Raw genomic sequence first — 12,157 nt, 5'->3', positions numbered from 1 at the left:
TACTCCCACTATATTAATAGGTAACAAGATTTAATGATCATTAAAGTAATGAGAGACTTGACTCTATGTCTTCATAGTCATTTGTGAAGTAATTTTGTTTCTTACAGTCTTCAAAGAAAAAAACAAAACATAATCTATAGTGTGTTATTTTGGGTAATTACTTTACAGGTATGTACATACATAGGGTTTGTATCTTTAAAAAAAACAAAACAAAACAAAACAAAAACGAGTCCTTACCTGTAAAAGATCTCAAGCCACAGTGTAAATAGTGTATCTTGCAGCATTTGGCCAGTGAATAAGGGAGTGTAATTTAAGTTAAGCAGATTTTGTATTCACTACATGCTATGGAACATGCCTTCCTGTGCAGTTTATCAACTATATAGGAAAATGCTGTGTTGTCTCAGGAAAGTGTTTTAAGCAGGAAAGAAAGGATTTAAATGCCTTTTCACCAAGCCTGGCTAAAGATTTTTAGTAAGTTTTTTTTTCAATTTTGTTTGGGTTTTTTTTTTAAACAAATGTGGCATTTCTTGGAGATTTTTAATGTCTTCTTTTTTAATAGTTTTTTCCTTCCATTAAAAATTATGCATGGTTTTCATAAAATTCCTTCTGAATATATTAATTAAAATAAATTCTAATCTTAATTTGAAATCCAGTGAAAACTGACCCCAAGTATCTAACGCCAAATATGTATAAGCACTATACTTTTGCAGGTATTAAAAATGTTTCAGAATTTTATTCAGAGGTTTAGTTCCATTCCTGCCAAAAGTGCTTATGTACATTAGGAGACAAATTATCTGCAGAAGTCCACTAAATTCTTTGGAGTTATATTAGCAAGGAATTTTATTTCAAATATTCACTTTCAGCACTTCTCAAATCCAGTAAAGTCTCTCAATTTTCATTTCATTACAAGAATATCTGTCGCTTGAGCTTTAACAGCTCTCCTTTTTTCTACACATACATTTTTTCTGTGGATGTTCACAAGCTGATGACTAGGATCTGTGAGTAATACATGAAAATGATAGCATAAACTTATCTTGGATTCATGTTTCATGAATTCCTATTGGAAAACATTTAGTCTTCAAACTGTTATAATAAAGAATAATTGGATGAAAAAGAAAATCAAGCAATAATTCCAAGTTAATATCGGGAAAAAATAGTATGCATTTTCTACACTGGACGTGCCTTAAATTGAACAAAAATAATTTATGTTTGGGATAAATAAAGCAATCACATATTACATGGTAAGTAAAGAAAGTGACATGGAACCACAAGTCTAAAGCCCAGAGCAGTAATGCTTGCAAGTGTGAAACTTATTTCATCTTCCCTATTTCATGCTGAACTTAGGACTGTTCCTCCAAATAGAAAGGGTGTGAGAGTCATTGGAATTTGAGGGACAAGGAGGTGGTGGGGTGAAAAACAGTTGTGATGTATTATTGTCTCAGTAAATCAATGCACAGGATCATCTTACATCACTTGTGGTACTCCTGGATTGAATGGAAATACAGCTCGTCCTTTCCCTTTTAAGCCCTACATGTATTATGTAGACAAAGGCTTTATAACAACAATGGTTAGCCATAGTGTGTTGATATTGTGGAGCTAACACTTTTTAACTCACTTCTTAGCATCTTTGTAATGTCAAAAAAAAAAAAAGATGGAAAAATACCCAGATAATAGTATACTTCATAGTAATAGTGCACAGGGGCTAGCTACAAGGCATTCTTTGCTTACATGTGATCAGTACTAAACTGTATATATCACTTGAAGCTTAAAAGAAGCAGAGAATCACAGAATCACAGAATCAGTTGGGTTGGAAGAGACCTCCAAGATCATCAAGTCCAATCCTTGCTCCAACACCACTGTGATTACTAGATCACAGCACTAAGTGCCACATGCAGTGTCATGTTAGAAACCTCCAGGTATGGTGAATCCACCACCTCTCCTGGCAGGCTATTGCAATGCCTGACCACTCTCTCTGTAAAGAATTTCTTTCTGATATCCAAAGTAAATATCTCCTGGCGGAGATTAAGTCCATGCCCTCTTGTTCTACTGCTGGTAGTCTGGGAGAAGAGACCAACTCCCACCTGGCTACAACATCCTTACCGGTAGTTGTAGAGAGTGATTAGGTCATCCCTGAGCCTCCTCTTCTCCAGGCTAAACAACCTCAGGTTCCTCAGCCTTTCCTCACAGGACTTGTGCTCATTGTAGCAGTAATGGGTCACTGAGAGGGCTGTGACCCCCCTCAACATTAGTTACACTAATCTGCATTTGCTGAGACACTTTCCCATTGTCTTGGCCAGCACACTCCCATGTCTGTAGCTGGTTTTCCTCAGGTACATTTGAAGATCTCTCTGAATATTCTTTCTATCATTTCCTTACCCAATGTCCTTTTTCCCTCGTGATTTTCTTCAGGACATTTTTCCTGTACCTTTTTTCCAATAAGCATGTGGGGCTTTGGCAGGGGTTCTTTTTTTTCTCTTTTCATCAATGTCTGTGATGCTTTTACTTCTGCCTCCTTGTTTTTCTGAGATTTTTGTTAAAGAAAGCAAATACAATATATAAGTATCTTAACATAGTATAAAATCCAGCATTATGGAATTTTTATTATTTTAGTCAGTCTTCCTGCAAGTCAAGGAGTATTCATGACTGCTGTAGTAGCTAAAAATTGTGAAATATAGAAGGGATGCATGTTATATAAAACAAACTCACCAGTTAAAATTATTTTTATTCTTTCTAGTCATCACATATTATCTATTAATACAGATGTCAGACTTGACATGCATAGCTCTATTGTGAAGTTTGCGTACTTGTGAATTCTTTCTATAGCCAGCTATACCTAGTTAATCATTCATAAACCAAAAAAAAAAATTCTACACTTAATCAATTTTTTTTTCTGCTTTGTAAGTGGATATTAGCATTATTGCAGATGGATATCCTCTCTTTTGATATAGGAAGTATCAGACTTGATTTAATATAATCTTTTGCAAACACTTTGACATAGACAAGTTTGTTAAATTTTTGTATATGCATAAAATTTGGGATTGTGATGCAGTGATGGACTCGTACAAAGGCTATATCCTCACGAATACTCTTTGTTCATAATGAAACCTCCATAAACGTATTTTTTTGTTGTTCTTGTTGTTGTGGCTTTGGTAGTTGGTTTTAGTTTTGTTTTGTTCATTTGTTTGTTTTGTTTGTTTGGGTTTTTTTGGTTGGTTGGTACTTGGTTGGGGGTTTCGGGGGTACTTTGGGGAGGGGGTTGGTTGGTCGGTTGGTTTTTTTTCTTTGCTTGGTTTTGGGGGTTTTTGTGGGGGTGTTGGGTTTTCTTTTGGTTTGGCTTGGGGGTATTTTTTATGGTTTTGTTCTTTTTGTAATTCAGTACAGAGTTATCAGACATACACTAAAAAAAGAGTACTCCATACAATTGTATAGGAGTTGTGCTCAGATAGTTTTCATCTTTAGGTATGCCAAAAGATTGTAGCTCAAAGGCATGATGGGGAGAGGGCAATAAGGAGATGTAACCACATCCAGGAGATAGGTATGGAATATTAGGAAAATATGAGATATGCAGTCTCATAGGCTTGCACCAATAAGTAGAGCGGATAGAGAACTGTCAAAGTGCCTCCCTTCCTTGCCAAGGGGGACACTGAACAGAATTAAGTTTACTGCCCTTGCCTATCCTACAGCCTTATTCCAATTACTTGTTTCTTTCTGCACCTAAAAGAACAAACCTGTTAAGCTATTGTTTTCTTTTTCTCAAGGCTGTTCTTGAGTCATATGTGTAACAATATCTCTGTAGGCAAATGAGAGGAAAACATGCAAGATAATGCTGCAGCTTTGAACAGACATGTTAGGGAAATTAGAACAAGAATCTTAATGCATATGTACACACACCTCTGTGTTAGGAAAGGACTATAAACATAGGAATATTTTATTCAGCAAACTTTAAAATGCTCTTTAGAGAAAAGAGCATTACCTGGATAAGAATATTTATATAACCATGGTATTAGTATGTTTATTGGTTTAAATTAGAAGAAAATTGGTAAAAAATTCAAATGCTGATGCTATATACCTCGTTTGTCCCCATTAATATTTATATAATGTCTCTGTTGGAGATCTCAAATGCACCATGATTCCAAATAAGTTTATGTTAAAAAAGAGTTGCAAAAGGTTTCAACACTATGCATGTGTAATTGGCTATCTAACATTTTACAAAACAAGTGAAAGTGAACCAGATTGAAATGAAAGAGGATTTCTTAAGTTCTTGTGTGAACATGATAGATGGGTAGGTCATGTTGACTGTAAGGCTTGAGGAGAGTTACAATGCAATATAGAAATCAGGATAATCCCATAATAGTGACACAGCACTAACGGTAAAACTGTGTATACAAACTGACATTGGCTCACAGTATATCATGCTTTAAATGATACTACTTTTTAGAAAAAAGGATTTTCTAACAATGCCTACTTAAGAATGACTATGCAGTGCCTTGTTAATTATAAAAGAAAGACCAAGTTAATCCCACTACACAACAGACAAAAACATGTAAAAGAAAGAATAAAATTGTCTAGTAGAATGAAAGCTAATGATGGAAAGGGAAAGCAGAAGATATTTTTACTGTGAAAATTCTGTGGAAAACAGAACTTGGTATCAGACAAATCAAAGCAGAGTGATGCATTTTGGGGCACAGGGGACACATCTGACAGGTGTAATTCTCTCACTTTTTGTTCAGAACCACTCAATACCATTTGCATAGATAGGTAATCATCAAATAGAAGCACTACATCATATCCTGTCTGGTGATGGGTCATATAAGGCAATTACAACAGGAAAAATTATGCAAAACTGGAAAGTGGTGTAAAATTGGAATTCATCACAGATACAGTGAAATGGAGAGTAAAAGAGAGATCTGTGTGTGTCTTCCTTTTAAGAAAATAGACAAGACCATTTTAACATGGATATTGTAAAGCAATATTAAAATCTAACACCAGCTATAATAGCACAGCATCAAACTATTGAATTATTGTTTAAACTTTGGTAAAGAAAATGTAAAGAAAGTCAGAACTGCAGTACCATGCTGACAACCATGTCTTATCAGCTTTCTTGAATATGTAACGCATCATTCAATTGGATCAGGCAGTTTTCAGCATTGAGCCAGCCCACAGTTTGAGTTCACACCCTACAAGTCTATACAAGAGATGTGTCCAAAATTCTATATCATGGAAGGGAATTTGTGCAGTGCCACCAAGGAAGAATGTTGGCTATGCATATGTACTCTGTGCACAGATACAGAGACAAAGCATATACTGAATGTAATGTATGTAAACTTCCAAATTGCTGTTGCAGAATGTAGAAGATAATTTCTTGTTCTGGTAATCCAGCTTTTTGGTTAATGCAGTGCTTTTAATATCGAAAGAAATATTTAAACTTACTGACAAAAATGATTTTTTTGTCCAAAAGTCATATTTTGAAAGAAAAAGCAAGAGCAAGACCCATCAGTAAAACCAGATAATTTCTTTTTTCATTAAAATAGAACTACTCTGGTTTAATGACAATTATAATCTCTCTTCCTTTTGCAGAGGATTTTGAATTTCACTGATTATTGTTTCCCTCTATGAAAGGGATGATTACACTAGAAATGAGAACTAACAACATTTTTGCTAGGACATCATGGACATCATGGTAGAACTGAGAACACCTCCTTGGTAAACAGTAGCTGTGCTTGGGGTAAAAATATCTTAAATATAGAGCTTGGCCATAAATATCCTTCAGAAGCAATGAAGTCCAAGGTTAGCAGACAAATCTTTAGCACACATAATATTACTTTGTTCTGGTGAACCTACCTGTAGTGGGTTATAAGAAAGCAACCCTCCAGACAGCCAGCAGGAACATTTTTGTCATCGTAGATTTCATTGTAAATGACAAAATTACCTCATTTGTAGAAGTCATAGGTGAAACAGAATTGTAAGGTTAACATATTTCAGCACATGAACACCAAGTTTACATCTCCAACAGAAAAGTTCAAAAGAAAATTCTAAAAGTGCTTATAATCCCTCAAATAACATGTAAAATGCTTTGGATGTCTGTCTGGACTAGAAGGGCGGCCTCTTCCCAAAAGCCATCATAACCTTTCAAATTAAGAGACTTTAATCAGAAAATGTATAGAAAAGGATAACAGTTCTTTATTACAAGTATATGTATATTATGTATTTTGTTGTAGGTTGGAATTATTATGTAAATTCTCTCCCCTGCCACTAACTGCCCATGCCATTAGTTAAAAAAAAGAAGTAGTTAACTGCTACCATCTTCTTGATCGTTTGGGTGGGGGCAGGTTGTCTCTTTAGTTTTTGGGAACATTTTCCCATGCTTAGCTTGGCCGAACCCAGGAGTGGTGTGTGTGTGTGCTGCTGAGGAGGGAAGCTGTTTTCTCCTGCTCCTCGTTACTGCTGACTGCTGCTGCTGCTTCTTGCTGAGCTGCTGCTTTTCTCCTCACCACGGCTGTTCTCCTGGTTTTTGCATTTGGGGGTCCCAGTCTCGGCTCCAGTCTCACCACCACCTGCAGCGTCACAGCCTGCCCACACCAGCTGGGGCAGCGACCTGGGAGAGAGAAGTTTGCAGCTGCTTTCCAGGACACACGGCGGTTCCCCACTTCCAGTTTTCCTTCTTCATTTGGGACAAGAGACACAGAGGGAGAGACAGAATTCAACTGGGAACTCACCCTGCAGCCAGCCGGGTTGTGACACAGACGCTGCCTATAACTTTTCTTCAGGAAGAAACTTACTGGTTTGGTTGTTGTTTTTTTTTTTTCTTGTGGTGTTGGGGGAAGCAGTTTGGTCTGGTCTGTTTACAGTTATAACTATACCCACATCTATCTATCTGTCTATCTATCTATCTATCTATCTATCTATCTATCTATCTATCTATCTATCTGTTAAGAACAGTTATCCTTCTTGTATTCATTGTCTGATTAAAGTTCCTTTTCTTAAATTTGTGAAGAGTGGCGTGGTTATTGTGGAGGAAAGCCCCTCCTCAGCTTGTGGGTAAACATTTTGGTTTTTGCCCCTCAAACTGAGACATATGTATGTGTATATAACCAGAAACAGAACAGAACAAACAGCAACACTGTAACCAAAACTTTCAAACAAATCAAGTCCTGTCTCTGCCTCTTTGGTGCAGTTGTATTTACAGACAGCAGGAGGCAATGCTACACCTCGGAGGCAGCAGCCGTGAAAGTCACTCATGGGCTCCACCAAGGCGAAGACAGTGACCAGGGAGTCATGCTGGTTCCAAAACCCCTGTAGGAATGGCAGCCACAGGAAATGGGCTCAATCCTTTCCCATGGGCAGTGTAAAGACCATCTCCCACCGTCCTTTGTCCAAAAGCCTTGGAGGGATGGTGGGTTAACAACTCCTCAGCAAATGGCGTCAGCCCTCATGGAGTCGGTAGTGAATCCAGGTAGTAGCAACTGCTCTCTCCAAAGAACAGCACAGGGTGCACGGAGTCAGGGGTTGAGTCAGGGGAGCTCCCTCCAAGTGCTTCCACCAGCCCAGCAAACAGTGGCTGGCACCCACAGCAGCTGGAGGGGAGAAGTGTGACAAAAACCCGTAAAAACCTCTCTACCCACCACCCCACCTCATCCAATCCTCTCCCCAGCCATTAAGTCAGAACGCAAAGCTGTCAGCTATCCCTTTGTTAGCTGGTTCTGGAAGCTGGTAGTGAAGGGCTGGGCTTCTGCTCCCAAACCTCTGTGTTGGTAAGGGAGAGAAAAAATTCCATGAAAGATTTTTAAATTATAACAACATAAAAGTTTTAGGATAAAGAAATTACCAACTAATATAGTGGGCTTTTTGATCAGTACTATCCAAATGTTCATTGAGAGTGGCACCCTGAGAAATTTAGTCTAGCATATATCATCACTACTTAAACATCATGCTAAAGTAACAGGAACTGACTGGGGGAAAACAGCTTCTCAGAGAACACACCACACACAAGGTGGTAATCCAAAAAGCCTTAATTCAATAAGAGTACTGACTTTTATGGGGCCAGTTCTGGGAGGGGCTTGGAAGGGGTGGAAAATTAGGGAAGATTGGGTTAAACGTCAGTCAGTAAGGCATCTGAGGGAACATTCAAGAACTAGGCTCGAGGGCAGAACAAACTGGATGATGGGCAACACAACCTGTAGAGGCTCAGGGATTGGGGCTGGATGGAAGGAAGAGGCAGGTGCCCTTCTGCCCACGTGGTGCAGAGACAGGGCTCTGGGAAGGGCTGCCGTGGCTTAGATCTGCCAGTAGGCTCTGGACGCCAGAGTCCCTGTGCGCCGCCTATGCTGATACCCCTCTCCAGCCCCCTCCAATACCTGTGCCACTTGTACAGGCGCAGCAGTGTTCCCTGGGGTGGTGGCAGGGGGATCCGCCACCCATGCCGTCTCTGCCGGCACTGGTGCCACCTGCGCAGATGAGGTGGTGTTCCCCATCAGTGGCAGGGTGGGTCTGTCCCCTGCCATGGCAGCAGTGGGAGTCAGGCAGCCCTGTGGCAGGGGATCACACCAGGCAGGACCACTCCAGCCCAAGAGAGATGGCACTGGCACCTCCTGGTGCCAGGGCTCCTTAGGAAAAACCTCAAGGGGGCAGACAGGGGAAGAGGAACACGAGATGATACAGAAACTGTGGGGAAAACTGCAAAATCAACACCTAAACTTCTGGAGCTTGAGATTCAATTCCCACTCATTCTGCTATTTTCTGTCCTTCTCTATCCACTGCCTGCGACATTGTTCTCATTATTCATATGACGTTTGGTTCCCTACAACTCCCGTTTTTCTGTTTTCTAGGACAGAGTATGCTTGAGTTGACCTGTGAGCGTGGACAGCATTTATTAAACTTGGGGAGATATAGACAAGGAGTAAGACTACAAACAAACCTATTAATAACAGCTTTGTAGAAAGACCTTTGTGGGGTAACCAGTTGAAAAGGTCGTCTTCACAGATCTCTTGGACTAGAGAATGGAGCCCGTTAATGTGGGAGTGTACAGATTTAGAATGATCTGAACAATTAAGACAGCACAGTCCTTCAAATTCTTGGCAACCATGACTATTTATCAATAATAGCAGATCAATAGCAGCTCTGTTTTGAAGTGTGGCCCTTTTGTTTTGTTTTCTGTCTATTAATAATTTTTCCAAGGCTGCACTGTTTGCATTTGCTTCCTTGGCTAACCAGTACCCCCTTTTTGTTAATAAACTGAGGGCATGTGTAATGCCAATTGCAGGGTTTCTTGCACTGCCCAGGATGTTTTTGTTATGGGAACAAAAAATGCATGTTGGAATCGCATTCAGTGATAAAGTCATATGGGTGTTGCATTTTTGTGATGGGGTGCTGCAGGGCTGAAGCTAGTCATGAAGCAAGCTGGTTTGGTGTGGACTGTGCTGTTTTAGGTGGGGAAGCTACAGGTCAGATTTGTTTTTTCTGAGTGCAAGGTATCTGAAGGGAAGAGGAAAAACCTTGCCATTGCCTCTATACTCTGAGGAGCTCCTTCTGCTGGGGGTATAGTGGTTTTTCATTCCTCAGGGCTTTTTGGATTTTTTGTGGTTGACCCTCATTTTAATTATTTTCTTGGGAACACCTGCTGGGAGGGAAGCAATAAGATTGTTTGAACTCAGGAAGGTCAGCTTCCCAAAAGTGCAAGGTCCACCAGCAGCCAGTCTGGGGATGGTTTTCCAGACATGGAAACTGCAAATCAAAAATATTTCCATAGGGAGAGTAACAAAGTTAGCAGGGGAATTAATTAGAAATGTAATTTCATCCTTACACCAAAAACTAAAATTTGAATATGCCCCATAACATGTGACATCAGAAAGCCATGAGGGATTGTGATCATCTGTACCAACATAATAAAAACAAAGAGGGGAGATATAACAACCAAATCATTCCAATCAACCAAATCATTCCAATTCTTCAGTCTGCTGCCACTGATAACCAAATACCTTCTTAGCAGATGGAACTCCTAGAGTATGTGTGAAACAGTCTGCAATGTGTTTACTATACTGGTCAGGATCATTGCAACAAGGTGTATACTGGTATCTAAACAGAACCCATGCTTCAGGCATCCATGGAATCCCTGCAATGCTGATTTTAAAGGGACTAGAAGGGTCAATGGTAGAAAGGCAAATGGTGTCTGGATTTAAGGACTGTACCAGGCTTTGCCAAACATTCTTGTAAGGAAGCATTAACCATGTTGGAAGTGTTGGGAAGACGTGTGAGGGAGTTGCTGATCAACAGTGGATTGTGGAAGGAGAAGGATCAGGATTATGAAAATGACATTCATTCCTCCAATGAGGTGTCTCCTTTCCTGGTCTCAATCTGATCTCCATGACGTAGCTGGATGCATCTTGACAGGATTCACGACGGCCAGCCCCTGTGGAAACACAAACTTGTCCCCTCCCCCAAGTGATGAAGAGGACAGGGCCAACCCATTCTCCAGTTATAAGATCTGTATAGGTCACTGTTGCTTTTTAATTTACAATGCTGTTAGGACCCTAAAAGTGTCTCTGGATTGGAGAAGTGTCCTGTTCTAACCTATTTAAGAAGTTAAGCACATACAGAGCTTTGTTTGTGTCTTTTGAGGCCAGCGGTCATACCTTGTTGTTTTATTAACATATTTATTAACATAGTTTTAAGTGACTGATGTGCTTGCTCAACCATTATCACTTCGCCTGTTGGTGAATGAGGAATTACAGTTATATGAGAAATTCCCCACAAGTTAAAAAACTCCTTCATTGTGGCCGATGTATAGACAGGCCCATTATCTGTTTTAACAGTCTCAGGGATGCCCAGAATCGATATTGCAGTTAAGAAATGTCTCTTGGCATCCTGGGCCTTTTCTCCACTATGTGCTGTAGCTACCATTGCTACTGAACAGGTGTCAATGAAAACATGGACATATTTAAGTTTCCCAAAAGGGGGAAAATGGATGATGTCTGACTGACAGAGGTTCAGGGAGTGAATTCCTTTAGGATTCACTCCCTCTGATGGTATAGGGGTGACTCTTTGGTAGTCAGGACAGGCAACAATGATAGTTCTGGCTGTGTAAATATAAGTCCAAAGATCTTTTAAGGGATTTAGCATTTTGGTGAAAGAAACTGTGGGAGAGTTTAGCTTTTTCCAGATTGTTGGTAAACCTGACTGTTTGTGCCTGTATGTCTGTGCTTGCAATCTGATCTGCAATGCAATTCCCCTCTGTAACAGATTCAGGTAATAAGTTATGTGATCTAATATGGATGATGTGGTATGAGTGTGTGCGGCTGTTAATTGTATGTAACAATTGCTTGAATAACTGAAATAACTGTAAATTAAAAATGTCTTTTAAAAATTAATTTTCCATTCGGCAGACCACACCTACCACATATATTGAATCTGAGAAAATGTTCAAGGGCTCGGGGAACAGCAGAATTGCTTTAACACTGCAGAAAGTTCTGTTATCTGTGAGGACCTTTCAGCAACATGAACACCATTGTCAAAGGTTCAAACAAAGAAAGGTGTGTGGGTTGGGGAGGATTCCTTCAGGGAATTTTTCTCACACCACCAACACAAAGATTTTGGGCGTTGAAGTGCCAGGACTGAGAACAAAGTGGTTAATGACTCTAGATTCCAACTTAATGGAGGGGCAGAGGTGAGAAACACACTCCCAACACCTGGAAGGGTGAGAAGCTCTTTCCTGGGTGCTGGCTTCACTTTGGTTTGGGCAGCTACTGGGAAAGAACCACTGTTAGCTAAGCTAGTGAGAACTCTTCTGGCTCTGCTCTTTGCCTTCTCCCCTCCATCTCTGGGCACCCTGAGCTTCAGAGAGAGAGAGAGAAAAGAGGAGGGTCACAGCTGCTTTGGGACACACTGCTGACCTTTCTTTTTCCTGGGGACTGACTCTGACTGCAAGAAGATTTCTGGGAATTACCACCACTCCTCAACTCACAGTATTTCCTTATTTTGAAAACAACAGGGAGAGAGAGTCTGCTCTTCCCCCATGGAAAAGACTCTATCCTGCACCACATGAGTCATATACCCTCCCCTTGTCTCTGCCTCACTGGGAAAAGACTGAGAATTCACCTTGCAGCCAGCCCAGGTGTGACACTGCTACTGTCCATAAATATAATTACACCAGGAGGAACCTACA

Source organism: Pithys albifrons, chromosome Z, assembly GCF_047495875.1.
Source record: "Pithys albifrons albifrons isolate INPA30051 chromosome Z, PitAlb_v1, whole genome shotgun sequence".
Taxonomy (NCBI): domain Eukaryota; kingdom Metazoa; phylum Chordata; class Aves; order Passeriformes; family Thamnophilidae; genus Pithys; species Pithys albifrons.
This window is presented reverse-complemented; position numbering follows the sequence as displayed.